At 38.2% G+C, this 15,701-nt stretch overlaps 1 non-coding gene across 1 annotated transcript; it reads left to right on the top strand.

Annotated features, from left to right (window-relative positions):
• The first annotated feature begins 2,643 nt into the window (after positions 1-2,643).
• Trnan-auu (transfer RNA asparagine (anticodon AUU)) lies at positions 2,644-2,718 on the top strand. The gene has a single exon. It is a non-coding gene; the product is annotated as a tRNA-Asn (tRNA).
• The last annotated feature ends 12,983 nt before the right edge of the window (positions 2,719-15,701 follow it).

Genomic DNA, 15,701 nt, shown 5'->3' with positions numbered 1-15,701 from the left:
AACCATTAGGTCTAGGTTGTAGCTGTTCATAAAATTTTTAATGCTTAGATGGCTAGAGTTTTCTGAGAGAAAATCTATATTATAGTCACCACATATTAGAACACTATATGATTTTCTTTTACTTAGATTTTCTATTACTGGTGCTAGATTTTTGTAGAAAGTCCCTATGTTGCCAGAGGGTGACCTGTAAAGTGCTATTATATAAACATTTAGATCTATAAGCTCTACACCTGACAGTTCTACATCTTTTTCAATACTACACGAATTGCAAATATCAAGAGGTGTAGCAGAAATGTTGTCTTTTACAAATATGCAACTGCCTCCACCTTTGTAAGATGTTCTTGAGAAGTGACCCACGAGTTTAAAATTTGGTATCACAACGCTTTCTATTTCAAAAGACCTCATGAAATGTTCATTAATACATAATATCTGTGTATCTGACAGTTCACTTGCACTTGATAACAAAATTTCTAATTCATTAAGTTTGGTTTTGAGCCCTTGTACATTATGGATGTATACTTTTAGATCAAGAATTTTTTTGTTTAATTTTTTTACACATTGGTGAGGAGGTTCAGACTTTACCTTATTTACTACAATTTGCTGATGGAGTCCTTTGCCAGTTTTATGGTGTATCTTTAACTTGTTTGATGATGCTAAGTTTTTTCTTTCCTCAGAGAGGGATAGAAAAAATCCTCCTTCTTGGGTATATTCCGCCTTGATCTTAAATTTACTCTTACAGGTGTAGCTGCTGCAATCCTTTGTGGTTCTTCTGATGTCTCCTCTTTCCTGCTTTCTTCATTCTTGTCGAATTTGCTTTCCTCATTTTTGCTTGTAAGTCTTTCAGGAAGCTGATAGACTGATCTATTTTGTAATAGTCTTTTTTTAATTATTTCACTGATGTGATCGCACATAGTACTTTTTCCGTCATAATTAAGGTGCATTCCGTGTTTGGTGTGTAGGTTTCGATGTAGTTTACTTATGTCCAGTACATCACACTTTTTGTTTTGTAAGCGGTCTCTTTTGTAGATTGGTTGTATTTTTCTAGTATTTCACCAAACATCTGAAGTCTGTCACCTGCTTTACCTGAGACTGAGCCTACATGATCATTCCATTTCATATCCCTACAAATTGCTATGCCCAGATATTCATATGAGTTGACTGGTTCCAACTGTGACTCAGCCCCATTGCAATTACAGGATATGTGAAATGCACAGTTTTACATTTATGTACATTTAAAGCAAGTTGCCAATCTTTGCACCACTCTGAAATCTTATTAAGATCTGACAGAATATTTTTGCAGCATTTTTTTATAAGTTACTACATCATTTGCAAACTGTAGAGTTTACAATTAATATGGTTGGCAAGGTTATTAATGTACAGCAAGAATGGCAAAGGTCCCAGCACACTTTCCCAGGTTACTTCTACATCTATCAACAACTGTCCATTCAAGATAATGTGCTGCATCCTCCCTACCAAGAAATCCTGAATCCAGTCAGACATTTTGCTTGATTCTCCATATTATCCTATCTTCAGTAATAAGCATAGGTACTGAGGTAAAATGCTTTTTGTAAACCAGGAAATACTGCACCTACCTGGCTGCTATGATCCATGGCTTTGAGTATGTCACGTGAGAAAAGTGTGAGTTGGGTTTTACATGATGGATATTTTTGGAATTCATACTGGAAGGCCTGGATACAATCTGTTGGGAGAGGAAGCTGACCTTGAGGAAGATTGGCTTGGGTTTGAGAGAAATGTAGAAACATGTGAGTCAATATACTGGCCCTACAACATATATTGAGGAAAGGTAAACCTACATTTATACCATTTGTAGATTTAGAAAAGGCTTTTGACAATGTTGAATGGACTACACTCTTTGAAATTGTAAGGTAGTAGGGATAAAATACAGAGAGAGACAGGTTATTCACAATATTTACGGAACCTAGATTGTAGCTATAAGAGATGAAAGACAGGGAAGGCAAGTGGTGTTTGAGAATGGAGTGAAACAGGGTTGCAGCCTGCCCCAAACGTTATTCAGTTTGTACAATAAGCAAGATGTGAAGGAAACTAAGGAGAAATTTGGGAAGGGAATTTGAATTGAAGGAGAAGAAATCAAAACTATGAGGTTAGCTGATAACATTGTAACTCTGCCACAGACTGCACAGGACTAGGAAGAACAGTTAACCAGAATGGATAGTGTCTTGAAAAGAAACTACAAGGTCAACAACAACTGAAATAAAACAGATGTAATGGAATTTCGCTGAATTAAAGGAGGTGATCATGGGTACGAATCCCGGTCCGGTACACATTTTCGCTCACTGCCGCTGATCCCACTTAATGTCCTGCTCCAGTTGATAGCAGTCAACCCCCTTCAGTTTACATACAGTGTTTAACAGCCGTGAGATCTGCATGGTGGTGTTCTTTCAACAGAACAGACACCATGCATTCAAATAATTCATAAGCCTAGCTGGGCAATGGATCCACTTCCTTCAGTGCGGATGCAAAAATATGTCCAATCTCCCATGGGAATCTCTAAGTAGCAAACAGGAGTATAATGGACAGGGATTGTGGATAGGTGGCCCTCGTTGGGAGTGAGGATTGGTCGTGAGGTGTACCGAGATAGTGTGAGCAGTTACGGTAACGCTGTGCTCTGGATGGTGCAGTGGTTACCACACCTGCCTATTAAGCAGGAGATCTTGGGTTCAAATCCCAGTCCAGTACACATTTTCGATCATCACTACTGATTCTGCTTAATGTCCCACTGCAGTTGATAGCAGTCATTCCCCTTCAATTTACATATTGTGTTTCACAGCTGTGGGATCTTTGTGGTGTCTGTCTTTTTGATGGAATAGATGCCGTGCATTCATATAATTTTTTGAAGGTATTTGCTTGAAGTTTAGCCTTGTGTGGCAGTGAAACATGGTTGACAGGCAGTTAAGACAAGAAGAAGATAGAATCTTTTGCAGTGTGGTGCTACAGAAGAATACTGATGATTAGATGGGTAGATCAAACAACAAATGAGGATGTTCTGAATTGAATTGGGGAAAAAATAATTTATGACACAACATGACTAAAAAAAAAAGACCAGTTGATAGGACACATCCTGAGGCATCAAGGAACTCATTAGTTTGGTAATGGAGGAAAGTGTGGAGGGGAGGAGTGGAAGGGACAAAAACTGCAGAAGGAGACCAAGTATGTAGTTCTCCAAGCAGGTTGAAATGGGTATAGATATAGAATGCAGTAGTTATGCAGAGGTTAAGAGACTTGTGCAGGATAGACTAGTGTGGAGAGCAGCATCAAACTAGTTTTCAGACCAAAGATCACAACAACAAGTAGTTATATCAGTGCAAGTAAATCATGTATCAGTCTACAGATTCTCATTTTTTTCATTCTTCTTTTATTTTTTTATTATCAGCAACATGGATGCGTGAGCTGCTAAGCTGAATATGCAATAGTTCTTGCATGGTGGTTATCTGCAGGATTGTATGAATGAGGATTTTTTGAAAGTCTGATGGTATGTCTCCAGATCCATAGTGGCTAGTGGTGGTGGAAATCCTCTCAAAATTTATATATGTGAGAAATGTATTGATCACCAACATGTAAATCATGGTGTGGACTTTGATAAAAGTTCTATTGGCTGAGACCTACCTTGACCAATCATCACTGACAGCAGCCCACAGTCATTTTGACACTCCAAAAATTTCCATCTGTGGTATAGAGGTAGCATCATTAAGTAGTGATAAAAATGTTCTGAGTACCAAGTTTGATCCAAGCCACTACTTAAATTCTGAATGAAAATTGTCATAAAATGTGGCTGAAAACTTCCAGTACAAGGAGTCACCCTCATTCAGCCAATGGCCTCAATGAGGGCAGACGAGCAGACAAAGTTTCAAAGCAACCTCTTGCCCTTGGGAAGCTGCTCCTAAAAGGTGAGAGAATCAGCAATGATCAACAGAATCAAGATGTAGGAAGCAATGGGGACCGCTGCATTAAAAACAAGCAATATGTATCCAAAGGATGGCCTGAAACTGAAAAAGTGTCATCATGATCTCTCCACTTGTAAAAAATTCCACTTCAGTCCTCCATTCAGATCTCCAGGATTGGTCTACCAACAGAGAGGTGACTGTGAGAAAAAGATTGAATAACCAATAAAGGGATAACATTCTGTGACACAGAATGGAATGTCAGATGTTTGAAAATTGTAGGGAAGCTAGAAAATCCGAAATTGAAAACACAAAGGCTCAGTCTTGTCCTAGAGAAGTATTTCTGGGCATATCAACATATGGTAATATTAACAGCACCAGAAAAGTCTACAGCAGGAATCAGATTTATTATGAATAGGTTTGTTGGCAGATGGAGAGTTACTGTGAACTGTTCAGTGACAGGGTGACTCTCATCACAATCAATAACAAACCAATGCAAGCAATAACAGCTGAGATACACATGCCACCATCACAAGCATAAGACAAAGAGGTAGAGAAAGTACCTGATGATTTTTAACAGGTAATTCAATGTGTACAGAGCAATGATACTCTAATAATCAAGGGTTACTGGAACATGGTAGAAGGGTAAGGAATAAAAGAGAGAGCTACAGGGGGATACAGGCATAGTAGTATGAAAGATTAATTGAGTTCTGCAGTAAATTTCAGCTAGCAATAGCAAATATGCTGTTCAGAAACCACAAGAGGAGGAGTACATTTGTAAAAGATCCAGAGACAAGGGAAGATTCCAGATGCATTACATCATGATTATACAGAGATTCTGAAATAAGATAATGGATTATAAGGCATACCCATCAGCAGATATAGATTCACAATCAGATCACAATTCAGTGATAATGAAGAAGAGACTGAAAAGACAATTTTCCAGAATAACGTATGTGGAAAGGTGAGAAACACTGAATAATGGAAGAATAATGAAATGCACTTGAAATTCTCTAAGGCTTTAGATACTCTGATAATGAATAACATAGTAGAAGGTTGATTTGAAGAGGAATGGATGTCCCTAAAATGGGCAATCACAGAAACTGGACAAATAAATGTAGGTATAAGGGAAGTAACAGCAAAGAAACCTTGGGTGATGGAAGAAATGCTCCAACTGACTGCTAAAAGAAGAACATTCAAAAATGTTCAGGGCTGGCCAGGAATACAGCATTAGGAATAACTTAGGAATGAAGTAAAGAGGAAGTGCAGGGTAGCCAAGGTGAAATTTTATAAAGTCAAAAGAGCAATAGTAATTGGAATAACTGATTCAGCATATAGGAATGTCAAACAATATTTACTGAAATTAAAAGTGAGGATGGTAACATTAAGAATGAAGTGGGAATTAAATTGTTAAACACAGAGGGAAGAGCAGATAAGTGAAAGAGTACATTGAAAGCCTCTACAAGGATGAGGACATATGATGTGATAGAAAAAGATGTGGGATTCAATGTAGAAGGCATAGAAGATCAAATATTAGAATCATACTTTAACAGATCACACTCATATCCCACATAGCAAAAATAATGGAGAGGATACTGGCAAGAAGAGTGAGAGAAAAAGTGGAAGGGCAGTTAGGAGAGGAGCAATATGACTTTCATCACAGTAGATCAACAGTGGACCCAATCTTTAGTATGAGACAGTTGATGGAAAGACATTGGGAGTATGGGAAAGATCTGGTGATGACATTCCTTGACCAAGTGAAAGCATATGATAGTGCTCCCAGGAAAAATGTATGGGCAACCTCGAAGAAAAAGGTTCAAAAAATGGCTCTGAGCACTATGGGACTTAACATCTGAGGTCATCAGTCCCCTAGAACTTAGAACTACTTAAACCTAACTAATCTAAGGACATCACACACATCCATGCCAAAGGCAGGATTAGAACCTGCAACCATAGTAATTGCGCAGTTCCAGACTGAAGCGCCTAGAACCACTCGGCCACCACGGCCGGCGAAGAGAAAGGGAGATGGAAAGCAAACACTTGAAGTCATCCGGGCAATGTATGAAAAAAAGCTCTAGTTGTGTGCAGACACTAGTAGGAAGAACTGAATGGTTTAAGAATGTTACAGGACTAAGACAAGGAAGTGTGATATCACCACTACTATTTATAATCGTGATGGATGAAATAGTCAAAGAGACGAAAAAAGTCCAGAGGGGAAAGGAGATGAAAATGTTAATATTTGCTGATGGTATTGTGGTGTGGGGATCAATCAGTAAGGAGGTACAAAAACAGACAGCATAAATGCCAAGGTCCAGAAACGAGGAATGAAAATTAGTATGGAGAAAAGCAAGGCCATGGTGGTAACCAGAGGGGATAGAGAGGGCAAGGGACAAATTCATATTAAGGGATGAGATATTGAAATAGTGGACAACTTGAAATATTTGGGAAATGTATTACTGGGGAGACAGAAATCAGCAAAAGAATACAACAGGGTAGTACATTTTACCAGTGTGTGAGGGGCTTGGTGTGGGGAAGAGAAGTGCCAATGAGGTGCAAGCTGCTGTTATACAAGACTTACTTCACACCTGTACTAATTTACGGCTCAGAGACTTGGACTATGACTAGAAGAGAGGAGAGTAGGATACAATCCAGTGAAGTGAAGTTTCTGAGAAGTATGCTAGTGAAGATGAGGAGAAACAGAGTGAAAAATGAAGATGTTAGCAAGGAAATTGGAGTGGAGAAGTTGACTGAGAAAACTGAAAAGAATAGATTAAAATGGTTTGGGCATGTGAAAAGGATGAGAAAGGGAAGAATACCAAGAAGAATGATGGACTTCAAGAATGAGGGCAAGAGGCCAAGGCAAAGACCGATAACAAGATGGACTGCTACAATAAAGATGAGTTTAAAGAGGAGAAACCTACTAAGGAACCAAATTGTGGAAGATGAATGATGGAAAGACCAAGTAAAGTGGCAAAGTATCATTGATACCCCAGCCCAACCAGATCTTGGATAGAGGGGAAACGAAGATGATGAAGACTTTAACAAAGCTTTGAAGATCTGAAATCAAATAAGTCAGAATGGATAGACAACATTCGTTAGGAATTTCTAAAATAATTGTGGAAAGTGGTAACCAAATGAATTTACAAGTTGGCCTGTAGAATCTATGGATCTGGAGACATACCATCAGAGTTTCAAAAAATCCTCATTCATACAATCCTGCAAATAACCATCATGCAAGAACTATTGCACATTCAGCTTAGCAGCTCATGCATCCATGTTGCTGATAGTAAAAATATCAAGAACAATGAAAAGAAATGAGAATGTGTTAGATGATGATTAGTGTGGTTTTAGGAAAGTTAAGGCACCAGAGAGGCATTGATTGATTGATTGATTTTTATTGTTGTAGAGACCTCAGAGATCATATGAGGCATTACAAAAGTCAATATTAGACAGTATAAATGTTACACAAATAATTACAAAAACAAGAAAAATATTACACAATATAAATATTACACAAATAATTATGGTACCTTCACACAAATACAAAACAGAGAAACTTCTGGTACAAATTGATATTGCATAGTAAATTTAGCCAATTACAGACTTACTCATATATAGAAGCATATAAAAACTGATCACAAAGTGTAGTCATACCATATTCTTTGCCTTCCTTAAAAACTCACCAGTTTCATAAATGCTGAGCTCAAGAAGAAATTCTTTTACTTTTTTTTTGAATTGTTGAATTGGAATTTCATAAATGCTGAGCTAAGAAATTCTTTTACTTTTTTTTTTTGTTGAATTGCATTCTGACAATACACTTATAATGAAAACAAGACTTAATGTAAATCAAGGCATGTTCATAGGAAAATGTTTGACAGTATAAAATGCTGCAAGACACTTGAAATCCTGAGGAAACTAGCTTTAAGACATAAGGAAAAATGGCTAATATATAATATTTACAATACCGAAGAGGGCAAAGAAGAATGGAAGACTAAGAATGTAGTGCTCGGATTAAAATGATGAAAGAAAGGTCTGCACCCATCCCTTCTGTTCATTCTACATGCTGAAGAAGCAGCAGTGAGAAAAATAAAAGAAAAATTCACAAGTGGGACTAAAGTTTGGTGAGAAAGGGCATCAACAATAAGATCTGTTGATAGCGTTGCTATTCTCAGTCAAGTAATGAAGACTTTTACGATCCATTGCCTGGAATGAACTACTTAATGAGTGCAAATTATGGATTGAAAGTAAGCTGAAGAAAGTAATAGGTGTAGTGGAAGTGAGATAAGTGATAAATTTAGCGTCAACTGGTCACCAATAAGTGAATGAGGTAACAGAGTCCTCCTACTGTTGTTGTTGTTGTGGTCTTCAGCCCTGAGACTGGTTTGATGCAGCTCTCCATGCTACTCTATCTTGTGCAAGCTTCTTCATCTCCCAGTACCTACTGCAACCTACATCCTTCTGAATCTGCTTAGTGTATTCATCTCTTGGTCTCCCTCTTGGAAGTGAAATAACACATGATAAATGAAGCAAGGAGGATATGAAAAGCAGACTCATATGGGCAAAGAGAGCATTCCTAGGCAAAAGAAGTCTTCTAATATCATACACTGGCCTTAATTTGAGTAACTAATTTCTGAGAATGTATGTTTGGTGTACAGGATTGCAGGATGTGAGAAACAGAGAAATGTAAATTGAAGAGCTTGAGATGTGGTGCTATAGAAGAATGTTGAAAATTAGGTAGAATGATAAGGTAATGGATGAGGTGATTCTCCACATAATCAGCAAAGAAAGGAAAATATGGAAAACATGGACAAGAAGAAGGGACAAGATGAAAGGGCATAAGTTAATACATCAGGAAATAACTTCCATAGAGCTGGAGGGAGCTGCAGAGAGTAAAAAAGTGTAGGGAAAAGCAGAGATTAAAATATATCCAACTAATAATTGAGGACACAGGGTGCAAGTGTTACACTGAGGTGAATAGGTTGGCACAAGAGAGGAATTTGTTGTTGGCTACATCCAACTTGTCTGAAGGCTGATGACTAAAAAAACAAATCATCAAATTAAATCGATTAAAACATGTGATGGCCCTGCCTTTTCATCCATAGCTAAGTGGCAAAGTAAAAGAGCTAGTCTGCATTTTCAGAAGAAAAATGAAGAAGAGTTTGGGGAGGTACCCTTGGAGTCTGGTCTTGTATTATTCTTGAATAGATACAGAATGACACACCATCAATAAGGAGTTGGGATCCCCAGACACTTGTGGATCTGCTTTGACTGATCCCAGGTGTGAAGCCACAATAATATTGTACCCTGCACAGCCTGACTTCTTCTGTCTGAGTATGAAAGCTCAGCCAAGACCAGGTTGCACATCATTGATGGTCATCCTGACATATGGAGGGTGCAGAGCTGTGTGCCATATGAATCAGCTACACCTATGATGGACTGACAATCAGCAACATTCACCACAGCTGTAGATGCATGGGAGAAAACATTTCCTGTCACTGACACAGGAATGTCACTGTCGTCAACCACTTCTACATTTAAATCTACATCCACATCTCCATCTATACTCTGCAAATAACTGTGAGGTGCACGGCAAAGGGCATGTCCCATTGTACCAGTTAGTGGGGTCTCTTCCATTCCATTCACATATGGAGTGTGGGGAGAATGATTGTTTGAATGCCTCTGTCCATGCAGTAATTATTCTAATCTTATCCGCACACTCCATTTGTAAGCAATACGTAGTGGGTTGTAATATATCCCCAGAGAAATCATTTAAAGCCAACACTTGAAATTCTGTTAATAGACTTTCTTGGGATAGTTTACATCTATCTTCAAGGGTCTTCCAGTTCAGCTCCTTCAGTATCTGTGACACTCTCCCATGGATTAAACAAACCTGTGACTATTTGTGGTGCCCTTTTCTGTATACGTTCAGTATCCCCAGTTAGTCCTATCTGCTAAAGGTCCCACACACTTGACAATATTCTAGAACTGGTCACACATGACTTTTAAGTGATTTCCTTTGTAGATTGATAGCCTCTCCCCATGATTCTTCCAATAAATTGACTTCTACCACCTGCTTTATCCATGACTGAACCCATATAATAATTCTGTTTCATAACCATACAAAGTATTAAACCAAGTATTTGTATGAGTTAGCCAATTCCAACAGTGACTCATTGACATTATAGTCATAGGATAAAGCATTTTTTCACTTTTGAGCATTTAATGCAAGTTGATAATCTCTGCACAACTTCAAAATCTTATCAAGGTCTGACTGAATATTTATGCAGCTTCTTTCAGATAGTACGTCATTATAGGTAACTACATCATCTGCAAAAGCCTGATTTTACTATTAATACTGTCTGCAATGTCATTAATATACAACATGATCAGCTAGGGTCCCAATACACTTCCCTGGGGCACACCCAAAGTTAACTTTTACATCTGACGATGAATCTCCATTTTAGAAAACATATTGCATCATCCCTCCCAAAAAGTCCTCAGTCGAGTCACAAATTTCACTTGATAAACCATATGGTCATACTTTTGACAATAAGCTTAGGTGTGCTACAGAGTCAAATGCTTTTTTGGAAATGTCATATGAGAAAAGTGCCAGTTGGGTTTCACTTGACCAGTGTTTTTGAAATCCATGTTGGTTGTTATTAAGTAAGTCATTCTGTTCAAGATACCTTGCTCTGTTTGAGCTCAGAATATGTTCTAAGACTCTACAACAAATCGATGCCAAGGATATTGGATGGTTGTTTTGTGGATCACTTCTACTACCCTTCTTGTAGATGGGTGTGACCTGTACTTTTTTCCAAGAACTGGGCATGGTTTTATGTTTGATTTTTTATCTAGTTTACTGAACATATGTATCTTTCTGATTGTAGTTAGAAGAGGGCTGCTTCAGTCACAAACTCAGTGTAGAATCTGACAGAGATTCCACTGGGACCTGGAGCTTTGTTCAGTTTTAAGGATTTCAGCTGTTTCTCAACTAATATTCATTTCATTCTTCTTTTTAGTGGTATGAGGATTAATTCTCCTGAGTTTTCCTTTGTAAAGGAACATTTGAAAATGGAATTAAACATTTCAGCTTTTGCTTTGCTACTCTCAGTTTCAGTTTTTGTCTCATTCACTAGGAGCTGGACATTAACTTTGGTGCCACTAAAAGCCTTTACATACAACCAAGTTTCTTTGGGTTCTGTGAAAAATCTTTTGACAATATTCTGCTACAGTAACCATTGAAGGTATCATGCATTGGCCCTTGACAGCCAAAAGCATTTCATTCAGCATCTCTCTATCTCTATCCCTATGCTTGGTTTTATTATGCAGTAATATCTGTTTCCTTAGAAGTTTCTATACAGTGACTGTATACAGTGGAAGTTTCCTCTCGTTGTGGACTGTTCTACTGGGTACATATTTATCCAGCGTGTGGTGAACTACTCTTTTAATCTTCAGCCAGAGTTCCTCTACATTCTCCAGCCGAGTGCTGAAAGTTTCAAGTTCCCCTTTGAGATATGACACTAATGATTTATCTGGTTTACTGAAAATATGTGTCTTTCTGATTGTTTTAGCTGTCTTTTGTACTTCAGTAATCATTGTTGCCACAACTGGTCACTGATACTAGTTTTGATGCGGACATCCTCAAGGGGGGCAGGTCTATTTGTTGCCATTATATCCAATGAGTGGGATTCCTATCTGTTCTAGGTAGTTTTCAGAGAAGGCATTTAGTAGTGTTTCACAGGATGTCTTATCACACCCACCACTAATAAACCTGTAATTTTCCAAATTAACTGTTGGATGGTTTAAGTCTCCACCGATGATTACAGTATGATTGGGGAACTTATGTATAAGTGAACTGAGGTTTTCTGTAAAGTTTTTGGTTACATAAGGAGATGTGTCTGGTGGGTGATAGAAGGATCCAGCTATCATTATATGCCCACCGCTGAAACTGAGTGTTGCCCGAACAATCTGATGTGGAGCTACAGTTTCTACCTCAGTGGATTTGTGTTTCTTGTCTACTGCAACAAATACACCATCTCCATTTCTCATTTGCCTATCCTTTTGATAGGCACTTAAATTTTCCCTAAAAATCTCACTGGTATAATTTTCAGGTTTCAACCAGCTTTCTGTACATTGCGTTATGTGAGCTTCACTGCTTTTCATGAGCACTACAAACTCTGGCACTCTGTTGTGAATGTTCAGCAGTTTACCATTACGATTTTAATAGTCTCGCCTGTGGGAGGCATTTTGTTAGAGCTTACACTGATGCTTCTGCATTTCCTACAGCTGTAATTATCAGGATAGGGTGGAGAGTTGCCCAATCTCAAAAACCCTTGGGTGTAATATACACACAATCATCTATCTGAGTAGCAGCCTCTGATGTGTAGAGCACACCTGACCCATTTATGGGGACTCTACAGTTCTCAACCCTATGGTGCAATTCTCTGGAGCTCTTCCAACACACTGATTCGCAATAGCTGCCAACTGTTTGAGATTAGTCAGGATGATTTCCAGCTGCTTAGAAATGTTGACCAACACTTCCTGTTTTTGAGAACAACATTCACGGTGGGTCTGCATTTTGGCTAGTGCTATGTGTTACAAGACAGTGAACAAATAACTTTAAATTAAGCCCACAGATTATCTTTTAATCAGTTGAGCTAAAAAGTTGCTGATTTCCTATAAGAATGCACAAAATGAGATTTCTATTAAGGTAACACAAAAACCTGTGGTAAAAACTACTACTTTCCTAAAATGTTTTGATATCAATAATAGTTGTTAACAAACTCGAAAACAAGTTTAATTTATGATTAATGCAGATAATATATAGGGCTGCTCGTCTTTAAGGGAACACTAGATGTCACACAATATGTTTGTTAGAAAATCCTCTATAGTAACTAAATCCACATCGCCATTTTCCTACAGATTGCTTGTAGATTATGTAAAGGACAATGACAACTTCTGAAAATTCTCAAAAATGCACATTTTTGGTACTGAAATACAATGAAGTTCAGGTGTGATGTACTCTTTTATAGAACTGTTAATCACAAATGCTGATTAACTACAAAATAAATTACTTATAAAAAACACTTGTACCAGTAACTTATGAAAATATAGTTTTACAAGCATCTGAAAATTCTCAAAATAACCTATTTCTCAAGTAATTGTGCAATGAAATTAGAGAATGATTGTTTTGAATGAGGGTAGGAATACTGTTCTCAAAAGTTTTAAGGAGCACAAATAAGTTTAAGCCAACAATTAATGATAATAGTACAAGTTCATCACGATACTTGCAAATGTTGAAAATTTTACAATATATCACAATATAAATGGATATTGATATAGTCAATGAAAGATTATGCAGAAATGATACAAACAGTAAAATATGTGAATCCAGAACTTTGAATCAGCACTTGATCTTGGTCACACCACCACTCAGCCTCAAAGACCTGTAAGATCTAGGAACATCAAGATGCAACTGGCAATACCGAGCCCTATTCCTACACCTCATACCATGATCTCAACAATGTGGCCAGCTATCCGGGACACTCAGATGTTGTTGTTGTTGTTGTGGTCTTCAGTCCTGAGACTGGTTTGATGCAGCTCTCCATGCTACTCTATCCTGTGCAAGCTTCTTCATCTCCCAGTACCTACTGCAACCTACATCCTTCTGAATCTGCTTAGTGCATTCATCTCTTGGTCTCCCTCTACAATTTTTACCCTCCACGCTGCCCTCCAATGCTAAATTTGTGATCCCTTGATGCCTCAAAACATGTCCTACCAACCGATCCCTTCTTCTAGTCAAGTTGTGCCACAAACTTCTCTTCTCCCCAATCCTATTCAATACCTCCTCATTAGTTACGTGATCTACCCACCTTATCTTCAGCATTCTTCTGTAGCACCACATTTCGAAAGCTTCTATTCTCTTCTTGTCCAAACTGGTTATTGTCCATGTTTCACTTCCATACATGGCTACACTCCATACAAATACTTTCAGAAACGACTTCCTGACACTTAAATCTATACTTGATGTTAACAAATTTCTCTTCTTCAGAAACGATTTCCTTGCCATTGCCAGTCTACATTTTATATCCTCTCTACTTCGACCATCATCAGTTATTTTACTCCCTAAATAGCAAAACTCCTTTACTACTGTAAGTGACTCATTTCCTAATCTAATCCCCTCAGCATCACCCGATTTAATTTGACTACATTCCATTATCCTCATTTTGCTTTTGTTGATGTTCATCTTATATCCTCCTTTCAAGAGACTGTCCATTCCGTTCAACTGCTCTTCCAAGTCCTTTGCTGTCTCTGACAGAATTACAATGTCATCGGCGAACCTCAAAGTTTTTACTTCTTCTCCATGAATTTTAATACCTACTCCGAATTTTTCTTTTGTTTCCTTTACTGCTTGCTCAATATACAGATTGAATAACATTGGGGAGAGGCTACAACCCTGTCTCACTCCTTTCCCAACCACTGCTTTCCTTTCATGCCCCTCGACTCTTATAACTGCCATCTGGTTTCTGTACAAATTGTAAATAGCCTTTCGCTCCCTGTATTTTACCCCTGCCACCTTCAGAATTTGAAAGAGAGTATTCCAGTTAACGTTGTCAAAAGCTTTCTCTAAGTCTACAAATGCTAGAAATGCAGGTTAGCCTTTTCTTAATCTTTCTTCTAAGATAAGTCGTAAGGTTAATATTGCCTCACGTGTTCCAACATTTCTACGGAATCCAAACTGATCTTCCCCGAGGTCCGCTTCTATCAGTTTTTCCATTTGTCTGTAAAGAATTCGCGTTAGTATTTTGCAGCTGTGACTTATTAAACTGATAGTTCGGTAATTTTCACATCTGTCGACACCTACTTTCTTTGGTATTGGAATTATTATATTCTTCTTGAAGTCTGTGGGTATTTCGCCTGTTTCATACATCTTGCTCACCAGATGGTAGAGTTTTGTCATGACTGACTCTCCCAAGGCCATCAGTAGTTCTAATGGAATGTTGTCTACTCCTGGGGCCTTGTTTCGACTCAGGTCTTTCAGTGCTCTGTCAAACTATTCACGCAGTATCTTATCTCCCATTTCATCTTCATCTACATCCTCTTCCATTTCCATAATACTGTCCTCAAGTACATCGCCCTTGTATAAACCCTCTATATACTCCTTCCACCTTTCTCCCTTCCCTTCTTTGCTTAGAACTGGGTTGCCATCTGAGCTCTTGATATTCATACAAGTGGTTCTCTTCTCTCCAAAGGTCTCTTTAATTTTCCTGTAGGCAGCATCTATCTTACCCCTAGTGAGACAAGCCTCTACATCCTTACATTTGTCCTCTAGCCATCCCTGCTTAGCCATTTTGCACTTTCTGTCAATCTCATTTTTGAGACGTTTGTATTCCCTTTTGCCTGCTTCATTTACTGCATTTTTATATTTTCTCCTTTCATCAATTAAATTCAATATTTCTTCTGTTACCCAAGGATTTCTATTAGCCCTCGTCTTTTTACCTACTTGATCCTCTGCTGCCTTCACTACTTCATCCCTCAGAGCTACCCATTCTTCTTCTACTGTATTTCTTTCCCCCATTCCTGTCAATTGTTCCCTTATGCTCTCCCTGAAACTCTCTACAACCTCTGGTTCTTTCAGTTTCTCCAGGTCCCATCTCCTTAAATTCCCACCTTTTTGCAGTTTCTTCAGTTTCAATCTGCAGTTCATAACCAATGGATTGTGGTCAGAATCCACATCTGCCCCTGGAAATGTCTTACAATTTAAAACCTGGTTCCTAAATC

This window comes from Schistocerca nitens, chromosome 5 (genome assembly GCF_023898315.1).
Source record: "Schistocerca nitens isolate TAMUIC-IGC-003100 chromosome 5, iqSchNite1.1, whole genome shotgun sequence".
Lineage (NCBI taxonomy): Eukaryota > Metazoa > Arthropoda > Insecta > Orthoptera > Acrididae > Schistocerca > Schistocerca nitens.
The sequence above is the reverse complement of the archived record's forward strand: the minus strand, read 5'-3'. Positions and strand labels throughout refer to the sequence as shown.